Source organism: Euphorbia lathyris, chromosome 6 (assembly GCF_963576675.1).
Source record: "Euphorbia lathyris chromosome 6, ddEupLath1.1, whole genome shotgun sequence".
Classification (NCBI taxonomy): domain Eukaryota; kingdom Viridiplantae; phylum Streptophyta; class Magnoliopsida; order Malpighiales; family Euphorbiaceae; genus Euphorbia; species Euphorbia lathyris.
In genome coordinates this window covers 54843422-54856791 of record NC_088915.1, presented here as the reverse complement: position 1 = coordinate 54856791, position 13370 = coordinate 54843422, and positions in this window count along the sequence as shown.

Sequence of the window (13370 nt, the reverse complement as noted above, 5' to 3'; positions counted from 1 at the left end):
CGTATGCAACGTTATTAAATTAATTTTCAAAGAATTATATTTAATCTTTGCATAACGGAATGATGTACAGAGTATGTGATTAGCAAGTCCGTAATCATTCCCCCAGAGCTATAAGAAGACAGGTTGATTCTGTCATTAACCTTTCCGTATTAGTTACAGTATAATTCGATCCTTTATCAACTACATCCTTGAACTGAATCTTATGACTATGGATGATGTCAAGTCACATATAGCGAGACGTTCGTTTTACTTGTACAGGCCGAGTCAACTCAAAAAGATAGGTTAAGTGAAATCTGTATTTCTTACTCTTAAGCTATCACCTTGCAAGGATTTAGAGTCGAGTCTTCCACAAGCGATCCATGGATGTATCTCCCATTTATCGGTAGTGATAAATGCTCAATCCAATATATAACGACTCCGCAATTACTTCCTGTGATACCCAACGTCTACTGTTCACACCCCAGAGTCATCTCTGTTAAGGATCGTGTTACACCAGAGTCAAAGCATCACAGTCTGTAATCCAGAATACCAATTAATATTCCTTTGAGTCTGAGGATTAGTTATACCTATTAATACCAATGAGATGAACATGTGACAAGGATGAATCTACCCATCCTGTTATCTCAAATCGGATCCCCTATCCTAATGAACAATGTTTCATCGGATCTATGTAACTGTCCAGATATCTGTATATATGAAGCTTGTGAGATCAGCTTTCTATCGGACAGAAGACATTGTTACATACAAGTCTCAACAATGATATGTCAATCCCAAACATATCACTTGACTTGGGGTGGTTTTAAGTTTATCAGTTTACTATAAAGTTTTGTCTTACTTCATGCTTATATGAACACTTTATAATCACTTTAAATAAACTTACGGATTTCCTTTTATCAGAATTTGTTTAGTGCTTAAAAGGGATTGCCTTTATATAGTTATAAAACATATATCTCATTAAACAAATGATATAAAGAACAATTCATTTACATTAAGTTTGTATCCTAGAACAATTGTCTATAGGACACTAAACCCCAACATACTCCCACTTGGACTAAAGCCAATTGTTTCTAAAACTTATCCCAGTAGAAGTTAAATGACGATCATGTATTCTCTGGGTTAAAGGCTTTGTCAACGGATCTGCAACGTTGTCCTCTGTAGGTACTCTTTCTATTCTCACATCTCCTCTAGCCACAATCTCTCTAATGATGTGGTATCACTTAAGGTAATGCTTGGATGCATTATGAGACCGTGGTTCCTTTGCTTGCGCAATGGCTCCATTGTTATCACAGTACAGTGTAATGGGATTGACAATGTCAGGCACCACACCTAGTTCTATAATGAACTTTCTAATCCAAACCGCTTCCGCAGCTGCGATATACTCTGACTCGGTCGTAGAAAAAGCTACGATTCCCTACTTGGAACTCTTCCAACTGACCGCGCCCCCATTCAAGATAAACATGTATCCTGATTGGGATTTATAATCATTCTCATCTGTGAGATGACTTGAGTCTGAAAATCCTTCTATTTTCAGATCACCTTCTCCGTACACTAGGAACATATCTTTAGTTCTTCTCAAGTACTTAAGAATGTTCTTGACGGCAATCCAATGCTCGTCTCCCGGATTCCCTTGGTAACGACTCGTTACAGATAACGCGAACGCTACGTCAGGTCTAGTGCATAGCATAGCATACATAATCGAACCGATTGCGCTAGCGTACGGGACCACAGCCATGCGTCGTTTATCATCATCGATTTTAGGACATTGATGATTGTTTAACTTTACTCCATGTAACATGGGTAAGTTACCTCGTTTCGATTCAAGCATGCTAAACCGATTTAGCACCTTTTCAATGTATGTAGCCTGTGAAAGACCAAGCAGTCTTCTCGATCTATCTCTATAGATCTTTATACCAAGTATATAAGCTGCTTCACCAAGGTCTTTCATTGAGAAGTTACCAGATAACCATACTTTCACTGATTGTAAGAGAGCAACGTCATTTCCCATTAATAATATATCGTCCACATATAGTATGAGAAATGCTATAGAGCTCCCACTTGCTTTCTTGTAAATGCAAGTTTCTTCGCAATTTTGTTCGAAACCAAATTGTTTTATGGTTTCGTCAAAACGCTTATTCCAGCTTTTTGATGCTTGCTTGAGTCCATAAATGGATCTCTAAAGTTTGCAAACTTTATTTGCATCCTTTGATATGAAACCTTCAGGCTGCATCATATATACATCCTCAAGCAGGTTTCCGTTTAGGAAAGCTATTTTCACATCCATTTGCCAAATCTCATAATCGAAATGAGCGGCAATTGCAAGCATGATTCTAATTGATTTGGACATAGCCACAGGAGAGAAAGTTTCGTCATAATCAATTCCTTGCTTCTGACGATATCCTTTCGCTACTAACCTAGCTTTTTAGGTGCTAACCTTTCCATCCATGTCTGTCTTCTTTTTTAAGATCCACCTGCACCCAATGGGTATTATCCCTTCGGGTGGATCAACCAAAGTCCATACTTGGTTAGTATGCATGGAATCCATTTCAGAATCCATGGCCTCAAGCCATGCTTTAGAATCTGGACTAGTAAGAGCCTCTTCGTAGTTTTCGGGTTCGACGTCTAACACGGGAACCTCATTATCATCTCCCACTAGAAAACCATATCTAAGTGGGAGTTCACGAACTCTTTGTGATCTACGAATATGTGGCACTGGAGTCTCATCTAATGGGACTCCTTCGGGTACCTCAACCGCCTCTGTTGTTTCAGTCGGTGTTTCTTCTTCTTGAACTTCGTCAAGTTCAATCATGCTTCCCTTTTGTGTTTCTTCGAGAAACTCTTTCTCTAAGAAGGTTGCGTGATTGGATACGATTACTTTCTGATCATCTGGATGATAGAAGTAATATCCCATAGTTTCCTTAGGGTATCCAATGAAGAAACATTTATCAGATTTCGAATCTAGTTTGTCGGACGCAATGCGTTTGACAAAGGCTGAACAACCCCATATTCTCATAAATGAAAACACGGGTTTCCTACCAACGAACAATTCATATGGTGTGGAACTAGCGGATTTAGTTGGTACTCAATTTAGGGTGAAGAGGGTAGTTTCTAAGGCATAGCCCCAGAACGTCTTTGGAAGTAAGGCCATGCTCATCATGGATCGTACCATATCTAATAGTGTACGGTTTCTCCTCTCGGACACACCATTGTGTTCTGGTGTATAGGGAGGTGTCCATTGTGAGCATATCCCACATTCAGTTAGATAATTCAGAAAATCATCTGAAAGATATTGACCACCTCGATCAGATCGAAGCGTCTTTATTTTCTTTCCTAATTGATTTTCTACTTCATTCTTGAAGCATTTGAATTTCTCAAAAGCTTCTGACTTGTGCTTCATCAAGTAGATGTAACCATATCGGGTATGGTCATCTATGAAGCTTATGAAGAATCTGAATCCTCCTCTTACTTAGACTGACATAGGACCACATACATCTGAATGAATGAGTCCTAGAGTGTCTGATACACCCTCACCTTTATTGCTAAAGGGTGTCTTTGTCATTTTACCTTTTAAACATGATTCGCATGTTTCCAATGATTCGGGATCGATTGGATCTATAAGCCCATCTGAATGTAGCTTTAGCATGCGTCTCTTGTTTATATGGCCTAAACGACAATGCCACAAGTAAGTTGAATTATCTAGCTTATGTCTTTTGGTATCAATTGCAAAAGCAGGAATTTTGTTATCTAACACATAAATCCCATTTTGTGAAATTCCTGAAAAATAAAAGATCGAATCTTTATAAAAATTGCAACTCTTGTCTTTTATTGAAATATGAAAATCGGCGTCAACAAGACGGCTAATAGAAATAATGTTGCGAGACATTTGAGGAACGTATAAACAATTCCTTAATTCTATTACAAGCCTAGAGGGCAAATTTAAAACATAATCTCCAATTGCGAGGGCGGCAACTCTTGCTCCATTTCCTACTCGCAAGCTTATGCTTTCTTTTTTTAGTTCCCTAGTCTGATTTAGCTCCTGCATATTTGTATAAATATGAGATCCATATCCGATATCTAATACCCATGATTCAGACAGTGAAACTGTATTTATTTCAATATAAAACAGACTAGATGTTGAAGCACCGCCATTTCCCTTCTTGAGGGAGGCTAGGTACTCCTTGCAGTTCCTCTTCCAATGCCCCAAGTCACCACAATAGTAGCACTTTCCTTTGGGCTTCTTCACTTCCTTTCCCTTAGCTTTGTAGGGCACGGCTTGCTTACCTTTCTTGGGATAATTAGGATTGGGATAGCTCCCTTTCCTTTTCTTTGATCCCTCAATGACAAGAGCCGGTATGGCTTTGTCTTTCTTCATATTGGGCTCAACTGACTTGAGCATATTTGCAAGCTCTTCAAGAGAGGTTTGCAAATCATTCATCTGATAGTTCATAATGAACTGTGAATAACTTTCTGGGAGGGATTGAAGAATTAAGTCTATACTTAATTCATTATCCATCGCAAATCCAATACTAGAAAGTTTGGTAATGTAGCCAATCATCTTGACACAATGTGTCATGATAGATGTGCCCTCTTGCATCCTACTACGATATAGCAACTTGGATATCTCGTAGCGTTCGCACCTGGTTTGTTTCCCAAACAATTCCTTTAGGTGCATGATGATGGAATAGGCATCCATTTCCTCATGTTGCCTTTGTAATTCCGGTGTCATCGATGCAAGTATGATGCATCCGGTATGATCATCATCAGCCTCATGCTTCTGGTAAGCATCAATTTCCTCAATGGGAGCATCATCAGCAGGGAGAGGGGGTATCGATGTATCAAGTACATACCCTATTTTATCGAACTTCAAAACAATTTTGAGGTTACGAAACCAGTCGGTGAAGTTTGAACCATTCAATTTGTTATCGGTAAGAATGTTTTGCAGATTGGTTTTAGTCATGATTATAAGAGTGGGTTTAATTAAACCTGAGAGTGAGAAAGAGTAAACGTATGTCATTCATTTGCTTAAAGTATATCAATCTAAAATTATAGGCCTTTTAGTTTATTTTAGATTGCTCCCACTATTTTGCCAAATTAATAGCCCTCCATATTAATTCGAAGAATTTCACAAATCCTTTAGTGAGCTAGGATCCTAACTCCTGAGATTTCGCCTTGAGTTTACTCAACAAGCTAGTCTCATTCATTAGGTAGATTCATGTAATCAATCACATCTTTAATGTGATTCCTAGGTTATTGGGTTACTAACCACATTAGTAACTAATATGCTATTCATATTAATCCCAACCGTCTTGCCCATTAGTTTATGACAACATGAGTTTACTCATCCAATTATCATAATCTAATTTAAGTATTACCCCATATTCATGAAAAATGATTTTCGATAATTCAGGTGTTACCGAAAGGACCCCGAGCTTGAGTTTACTCAACAACCTAAAGGCCCTCAGCACTACCGGCTGAATTATAATATTAGGAAGGGGCAACCGATTTTAATAACTTGTTTATTTACTTAACTTTTTAATGAGGGATTTTATTTTAGGTCTCATAATCTAACTTAGTCTTGATTTGCTTTAGCATACATCAGACACATACATTCACATACATTGGCGTTATGGACATATCATCTAAATTATTCCGTCGAGCCAGAGACGGAATAAAAGGGCAAACCTAAGGAAATACTAACTATTACATATTTCTCTTTAGGTCCTCCGTCTTCTCCATGGCACCTTGAAATTACATATTAATTTCTATACTACTAAAGAAAACTCCAATTGAATTGAAGGGAATCAGATGAGAGGAGAAATTACAATAGATAGTAGAAAGGCAGGACTCGCAGGCCCTATTTCAAAAATACCAAAAGACTAAAAGAGGGTCCAAATATGTCCATAACTCCAAACATGCATAGACTCAATTAAATAAATTTAATTGGTTGATTACATAACTATCTTATGTAATATTTATGTTAATCACATTAACATATCAAATTAACTTTCATCCAATTTTACTTCTAATAGTTTCGTATCTTTTATATTAATCTTTAGATTAATATAACTATACAAAACTTTAATTATGCACGTCCCAATTATTTTGATTTTAATTCATTTAACATTTTGATTTACAAATTGGTAAAACAAACTTTTAAACGAATTTTTCATTCGATAATCAAAACAGAAAACTATCAATTTCTGAAACATATATATTTAAATATAAAAACGATTTTAAATACATATATATCAGTTCTAAAACGGTTTTAAAACGATTTTCAGAAAATAGGAAAAACTACTATAGATTTCCGTTTTATCTTTAGAATTAATAAAACTGATTTTATCAATCTAACTATAAAACTAATAGATTTCGTTATCATGATTATCGACCAAAATAATTAGGAACATACGCATAATCTATTTTAATTAACAATTAATTAAAACTTATTTACCTTTAGAATCAATTAATCAAAACAATTTGTTAATTAATCCTAACTATAAATATTTATTCAATCCTATTGAAAAACTTCTAAATTTTCATATATGAAATAACGGATTTAACGATGGCTCTGATACCACTGTTGGAAATTAGGCTAAGGTATAGCAGCGGAAATATAAAAATTTTAACCTATTTCCATAAACCACAAGATCCGTTAACCGTTATTTCATATAAAGAAGGATAAGAAGAAATACCTTTTAGAAGTTCTATCTACCGTTGCAAACGAAGTGCCCACAACTTCAAAAGAGATAGAAACTGTCTACCAATCTGCCCCTATCCGAAACAGACATTCTAGACCTCCGAGCAACAATCCCTTCGGTGGAAACGTGGAAGAATATGTCTAGAAGCTCCTGTCCAAAAATCGCGACGATCCGACGGTTCAATCTCCGGGAATCCGCGAAATCGTGAACTGACCTGATGTAGGAGTAGTAAAACGAATTTCTCCCCTTTTGTTTGTTTTTCTTCTTCGAGTTCCCAAACACGAAATAAAACACGGGAAGATTAATTTAGTATCAACCGTTGAATAGCAACCAAAGTAGATTCCCTCTAACTAATCAATACAAGATCAAGGATAAAAGAAATAGATGAAAATCAATTGATCAAACGAAGCCGTAGAGAAATCTCGTCCTCAAACTAGAGGTGTCGAATTTTCTCTCTCTTAGACTAGGTGAATTTCAAAAATCACAAGTAGGGTATGGCCTGCTTGGATTTCGAAAATCTCAAGGGAAAGGGTATTTATAATCTCTTGTATCTAATCCCTAGTTAGATAGAATTAGGTTACTGAATAGGAATTCCATTCGGAATAGAATTCCTAATTATTATCTCACTATATATCTAATATATTAAGGATAATAATAATAACCTTATTGGATAATAATAGGAGTATATTAATCTAATTAAAACTCTTAACTTAATTATCTCTTAATTAATTTAATTCATATTCCTAATCTAATTAGGATTAACAAAATCAAATTAATTATTCATGTATATTACTACATGAATTTCGACCCTCTTATGTCCATAGGCCTTATTGGGCTCAATTGGGCTTCTATCAATTAATTAACATCTATCTCTCTTTTAGGTTCCAAGTCTTATGTGTGATCCATTAGGTTCTTATTGCTTCTAGCCGTATGCAACGTTATTAAATTAATTTTCAAAGAATTATATTTAATCTTTGCATAACGGAATGATGTACAGAGTATGTGATTAGCAAGTCCGTAATCATTCCCCCAGAGCTATAAGAAGACAGGTTGATTCTGTCGTTAACCTTTCCGTATTAGTTACAGTATAATTCGATCCTTTATCAACTACATCCTTGAACTGAATCTTATGACTATGGATGATGTCAAGTCACATATAGCGAGACGTTCGTTTTACTTGTACAGGCCGAGACAACTCAAAAAGATAGGTTAAGTAAAATCTGTATTTCTTACTCTTAAGCTATCACCTTGCAAGGATTTAGAGTCGAGTCTTCCACAAGCGATCCATGGATGTATCTCCCATTTATCGGGAGTGATAAATGCTCAATCCAATATATAACGACTCCGCAATTACTTCCTGTGATACCCAACGTCTACTGTTCACACCCCAGAGTCATCTCTGTTAAGGATCGTGTTACACCAGAGTCAAAGCATCACAGTCTGTAATCCAGAATACCAATTAATATTCCTTTGAGTCTGAGGATTAGTTATACCTATTAATACCAATGAGATGAACAGGTGACAAGGATGAATCTACCCATCCTGTTATCTCAAATCTGATCCCCAATCCTAATGAACAACGTTTCATCGGATCTATGTAACTGTCCAGATATCTGTATATATGAAGCTTGTGAGATCAGCTTTCTATCGGAAAGAAGACATTGTTACATACAAGTCTCAACAATGATATGTCAATCCCAAACATATCACTTGACTTGGGGTGGTTTTAAGTTTATCAGTTTACTATAAAGTTTTGTCTCACTTCATGCTTGTATGAACACTTTATAATCACTTTAAATAAACTTACGGATTTCCTTTTATCAGAATTTGTTTAGTGCTTAAAAGGGATTGCCTTTATATAGTTATAAAACATATATCTCATTAAACAAATGATATAAAGAACAATTCATTTACATTAAGTTTGTATCCTAGAACAATTGTCTATAGGACACTAAACCCCAACATACTCCCACTTGGACTAAAGCCAATTGTTTCTAAAACTTATCCCAGTAGAAGTTAAATGACGATCATGTATTCTCTGGGTTAAAGGCTTTGTCAACGGATCTGCAACGTTGTCCTCTGTAGGTACTCTTTCTATTCTCACATCTCCTCTAGCCACAATCTCTATAATGATGTGGTATCACTTAAGGTAATGCTTGGATGCATTATGAGACCGTGGTTCCTTTGCTTGCGCAATGGCTCCATTGTTATCACAGTATAGTGTAATGGGATTGACAATGTCAGGCACCACACCTAGTTCTATAATGAACTTTCTAATCCAAACCGCTTCCTTTGCTGCTTCCGCAGCTGCGATATACTCTGACTCGGTCGTAGAGAAAGCTACGATTCACTGCTTGGAACTCTTCCAACTGACCGCGCCCCTATTCAAGATAAACAGGTATCCTGATTGGGATTTATAATCATTCTCATCTGTGAGATGACTTGAGTCTGAAAATCCTTCTATTTTCAGATCACCTTCTCCGTACACTAGGAACATATCTTTAGTTCTTCTCAAGTACTTAAGAATGTTCTTGACGGTAATCCAATGCTTGTCTCCCGGATTCCCTTGGTAACGACTCGTTACAGATAAAGGATAAAAGAAATAGATGAAAATCAATTGATCAAACGAAGCCGTAGAGAAATCTCATCCTCGAACTAGGGGTGTCGAATTTTCTCTCTCTTGGACTAGGTGAATTTCGAAAATCACAAGTAGGGTATGGCTTGCTTGGATTTCGAAAATCTCAAGGGAAGGGGTATTTATAATCTCTTGTATCTAATCCCTAGTTAGATAGAATTAGGTTACTGAATAGGAATTCCATTCGGAATAGAATTCCTAATTATTATCTCACTATATATCTAATATATTAAGGATAATAATAATAACCTTATTGGATAATAATAGGAGTATATGTTGTCCTCAGATTAGACTCTAGCAAGTGCACTAGATACAAGTAATAAAGTGATAAGTTGAGTATCGTCTCCACATGGGATTGAGATTCAAATGCACATCAGAAATTGTTGCTAAACAGCGTGTGTGTGGGTAACAAGCATTGTTCCTTAAAGTTGATTGTGTAATATTGGTTTAATGAGATGTAAAAAGGCTTATGCAGTAAGAAATAAGATAGCTTTGTATTGATTTAGAGAATAGAACAGGCTCGACACGACCGAACAGGTAGTGCTTCGTCATACAACATTCACATGAAATAGAAGATAATGCCAATGAAGCTAAAGTATCAGTTTTGAAGTGAGTTTGAGTCAACTTTTGTGTGTTCTCAAACTCCTAAGACTTACTAGCACCTCTAGCGTCCTAAAGATACGTTCTTTCTAGCATTAAGAACAAAACTACATTTCTGGTTAAGAAAACCCTTGACACAACCATCTAACTGGCCAGCTTCAAGGTTGTGTGATTAATAGAGATATCAGTGAAGATGAAAGCAGTGTCCTATCATCCATCTAACACATAAATAAATGCCTAGGCATGAAAGTTAAAGCCTCATTAATCACAACATTGGCGAAATACTAACTATTCATTAAGAACGATTGTAAAACTTACATAACCGGGTCGGCCTGGCCGTGCCTATTCAAAATGGACTACTCACTCATATCGAGTAGTGAGCAGTCGGTAGTTCTTGATACAGCTTGAGACTCCATGGGAGCTCTCCTTTTTCTTCTTTTTCTACTATTCTACTTGTCTAAAGAAAACTACTAACAATCCGAGCTCCCTATCTTTCCTCTGCTTCACCTACTTCAAGGGAAAGACAGGGGCCAAAATCGGTACAACTTTCGTACCCTTTCAACAGAAAAGTCAACTAAAAATACTACAACTGAAATAAAAAGAAATGATTACAAATCCATTAACCCTTGAACACTCAAGGGGGTGATCCTTCATGTCATCTTGCTACTTTTAGAAATCCCATCGCAACACACTTTCACCTGCCGCTCTGCCTCTGCCTCTGCCACCTCTGATCTGTCGCTGTCCGTCATTGGATAATCCGGCGTTTGACCGCTGGATACAAGTAAGGCTCCACTCCTCTTTGGCGTTAGCGAAACAAGCTGTTTCCAGTGAGTTTAGCATTTATCTTTGCTTATCTGCACAAGGACAGTAATTAGCCCTTTTTTCTTACCAAATGACAAAAAAAAACCCAAATTCCCTTATAAATACTATGTTAAACTTAGTCAATTTCATGCCTAACAAATACCCCCAAATTGAACCTTTGCTTGTCCTCAAGCAACAAATTATAAGAAGGAATCAGAAGAGAAAAAAAAATTAGGAATGAAATTAAGTTTAGGGAATGAGAAAGAGGAATACAGAAACATAGAACGCTTGGCATAATGAGGAAATGAACAGATGCATGGAAAGGTTTCATCGAAGAGCTAAAGCTTGTTTTAGAAATTGTGTCTTTTTTTGCTCAAGAAATTCCTTAAATCTTAAAATTTAGACGTCCTCTTTCACCAGGAGTCACCAACTGCCAGACATGCCTCACTAAGGAATGGAATAATTCACTCACTCTCGCATGGCATCTACTTGCCATAGGAACACGAATGCGATTTCACTCCTCAGCTCAGACACCACACCCTTAGGGTGCGAGTTTGCCTATTGGTCCCGAATCTATGGGTCAAAGTTCCTCTAGACATAGTCCAAAGGACTTTATAAAGGTTGTAATGTTCGGTTTAGGTTCTGGTTTGACAGTGAAAGGCTATTTCAGTATATGAATTCTGTCTTTTTGCAATTTATTTAACATACGCAGCCTATAATGATTGCTGTTTACACACTCTTTTTCTACACAACCTGTTTACACATAACCCAGTACTCTTTTGAACATTCATTAAGGTTCCTTCCTCCCCACATTATATTCCCCAGTTCTTTCAATCTTTTCCTTAAGCATTGTTTGCTTAATTCCTTATATTCGCATAACTTAAGCACATGATTTTTATTTTAAACAATTGGCTTTTCGAAGCATAAGACAGAACTCAGGGTGTTTTTAGAGTTATAAGTGAAGGGAGAGGGCTATCATTCGTGGTTTTTCAGAAAGAGCAGGTCATGGCTCGACTTGGTTATCTTAATCATTGGGGTGCAAAGCACAGGTGCCTTTTGTGTAGCGGAGAGGGTAACTAAATGCCTTTTTCCTCCTATGAAAGTCAGAACCAATCACCATTTCAACAGGGCACCAAGGCAAATTCTCCCTAAAGATAGTGAGCGCTGGCCCTCTCATAAAGAATTAATGCATACCATAGATGCATTTTAAGGCTCAAGTTCTCACTATTTTTGGGGAAATGCAGTTAGGCAGTGGTTACTAATTTTGAAAGAGGAATTAAAAATTAAAAAATTCTTGGAACTTTCTGAATTAGGGACACGAAGTGCAAACAAGCAAGTAACACTACCATTACATCTAAGCATGCACAGTCTGTTCTGTGATTCCTACTGAACACCAAACAATTTACTAGACGGTGAATACACAGGCGGAAAAGAAATATGGAAACAAACAATAGTTACCAAGGACATGTGCACAAAGATTCTCAAGGGATATTTGTTCTACATCAAATTACTAATTTAAACAAACAGATTAACAACATTTATCATGTTATTTCCGCATAAATTGTGATACACACAATCCCCACCCCCAAATGAAAACAAAACATTGTCCTCAATGTTATTAATCACGGCAGCAGAGGGAAGATAATTGACAATAAAACAGGCAGACCATAACATGATAGAGCGAGGGTGTTAGAGGTTACCAGATGCTAGGACAGCGACTATCGGTACAGATCAGGTGTGATGGGAGAGAGAGGAGTTAACCTCTCTATCCACAGTGGCAGGAATGCCCTCCTCTTTCGAGGAGGCAGCAGCATTAGCCTTAACATTAGCACTGGCAGGTGTTTCGGGCATTTGTCTTACCAGATTTTTACAGAGAAACCAGAAGGACTTTCCTTGGCATGCTCCTCAATGTAAAGGCTCTTGAGCATATCGATCTCGCCTTGTTGCGACGCGTATTTTTGCTCCATGGCGAATATCATCTCGCGGTTTGCCAGATTCTGGGCAAACAGGGCGTTGAATCGATCTAGTATATCCTCGCTGGACAGCTTTGCACACTTCTTATAAAAATCTAAGTCCTTTGGCTTCTCGACTTGCTCGGAATCTGACGACACTGACACTGTTGGCTCGCTTTTCCTTTTTCGGCTCTCAGTCTGCCTAGATGTAACAAATTCAGATATCCAGACCCACTTCTCGTTCACCATTTTTCCGAACAGCATTTTTTAGAGGCTCTTGAGGTCAATCGGGTCTGGATGATTCACAATCGTGAGACGAGAGTGGTATTCTGGCTTAAAGACCCCGATGGATTCCACGATTCTGGTGACGATGCTTCCACAACAGATGATCGACGAGTTTTTCTTGCAAAAAGCGCTGATGTATTCTCCGAACCAGAACCCCAAATTCATTCTCGATCCAACTGCCATACTCCACGATGCGGTGAGATCTGCATGTGGCATGGTGGCTTGGTTTTCCCGGGCGAAGATCGTGCCGGAGATCAACTTGTGCAAATACTGAACGACATAATCATCGATATTGGATGCCTTGGACGAACTACCGTCGTAATGTTTCTGTCCCGAAAGTGAGTCCTAGAAAGCCACAGGGTCGAAAACATCAGGCGTGGTGGTGAATGCCTCTTTATAGCT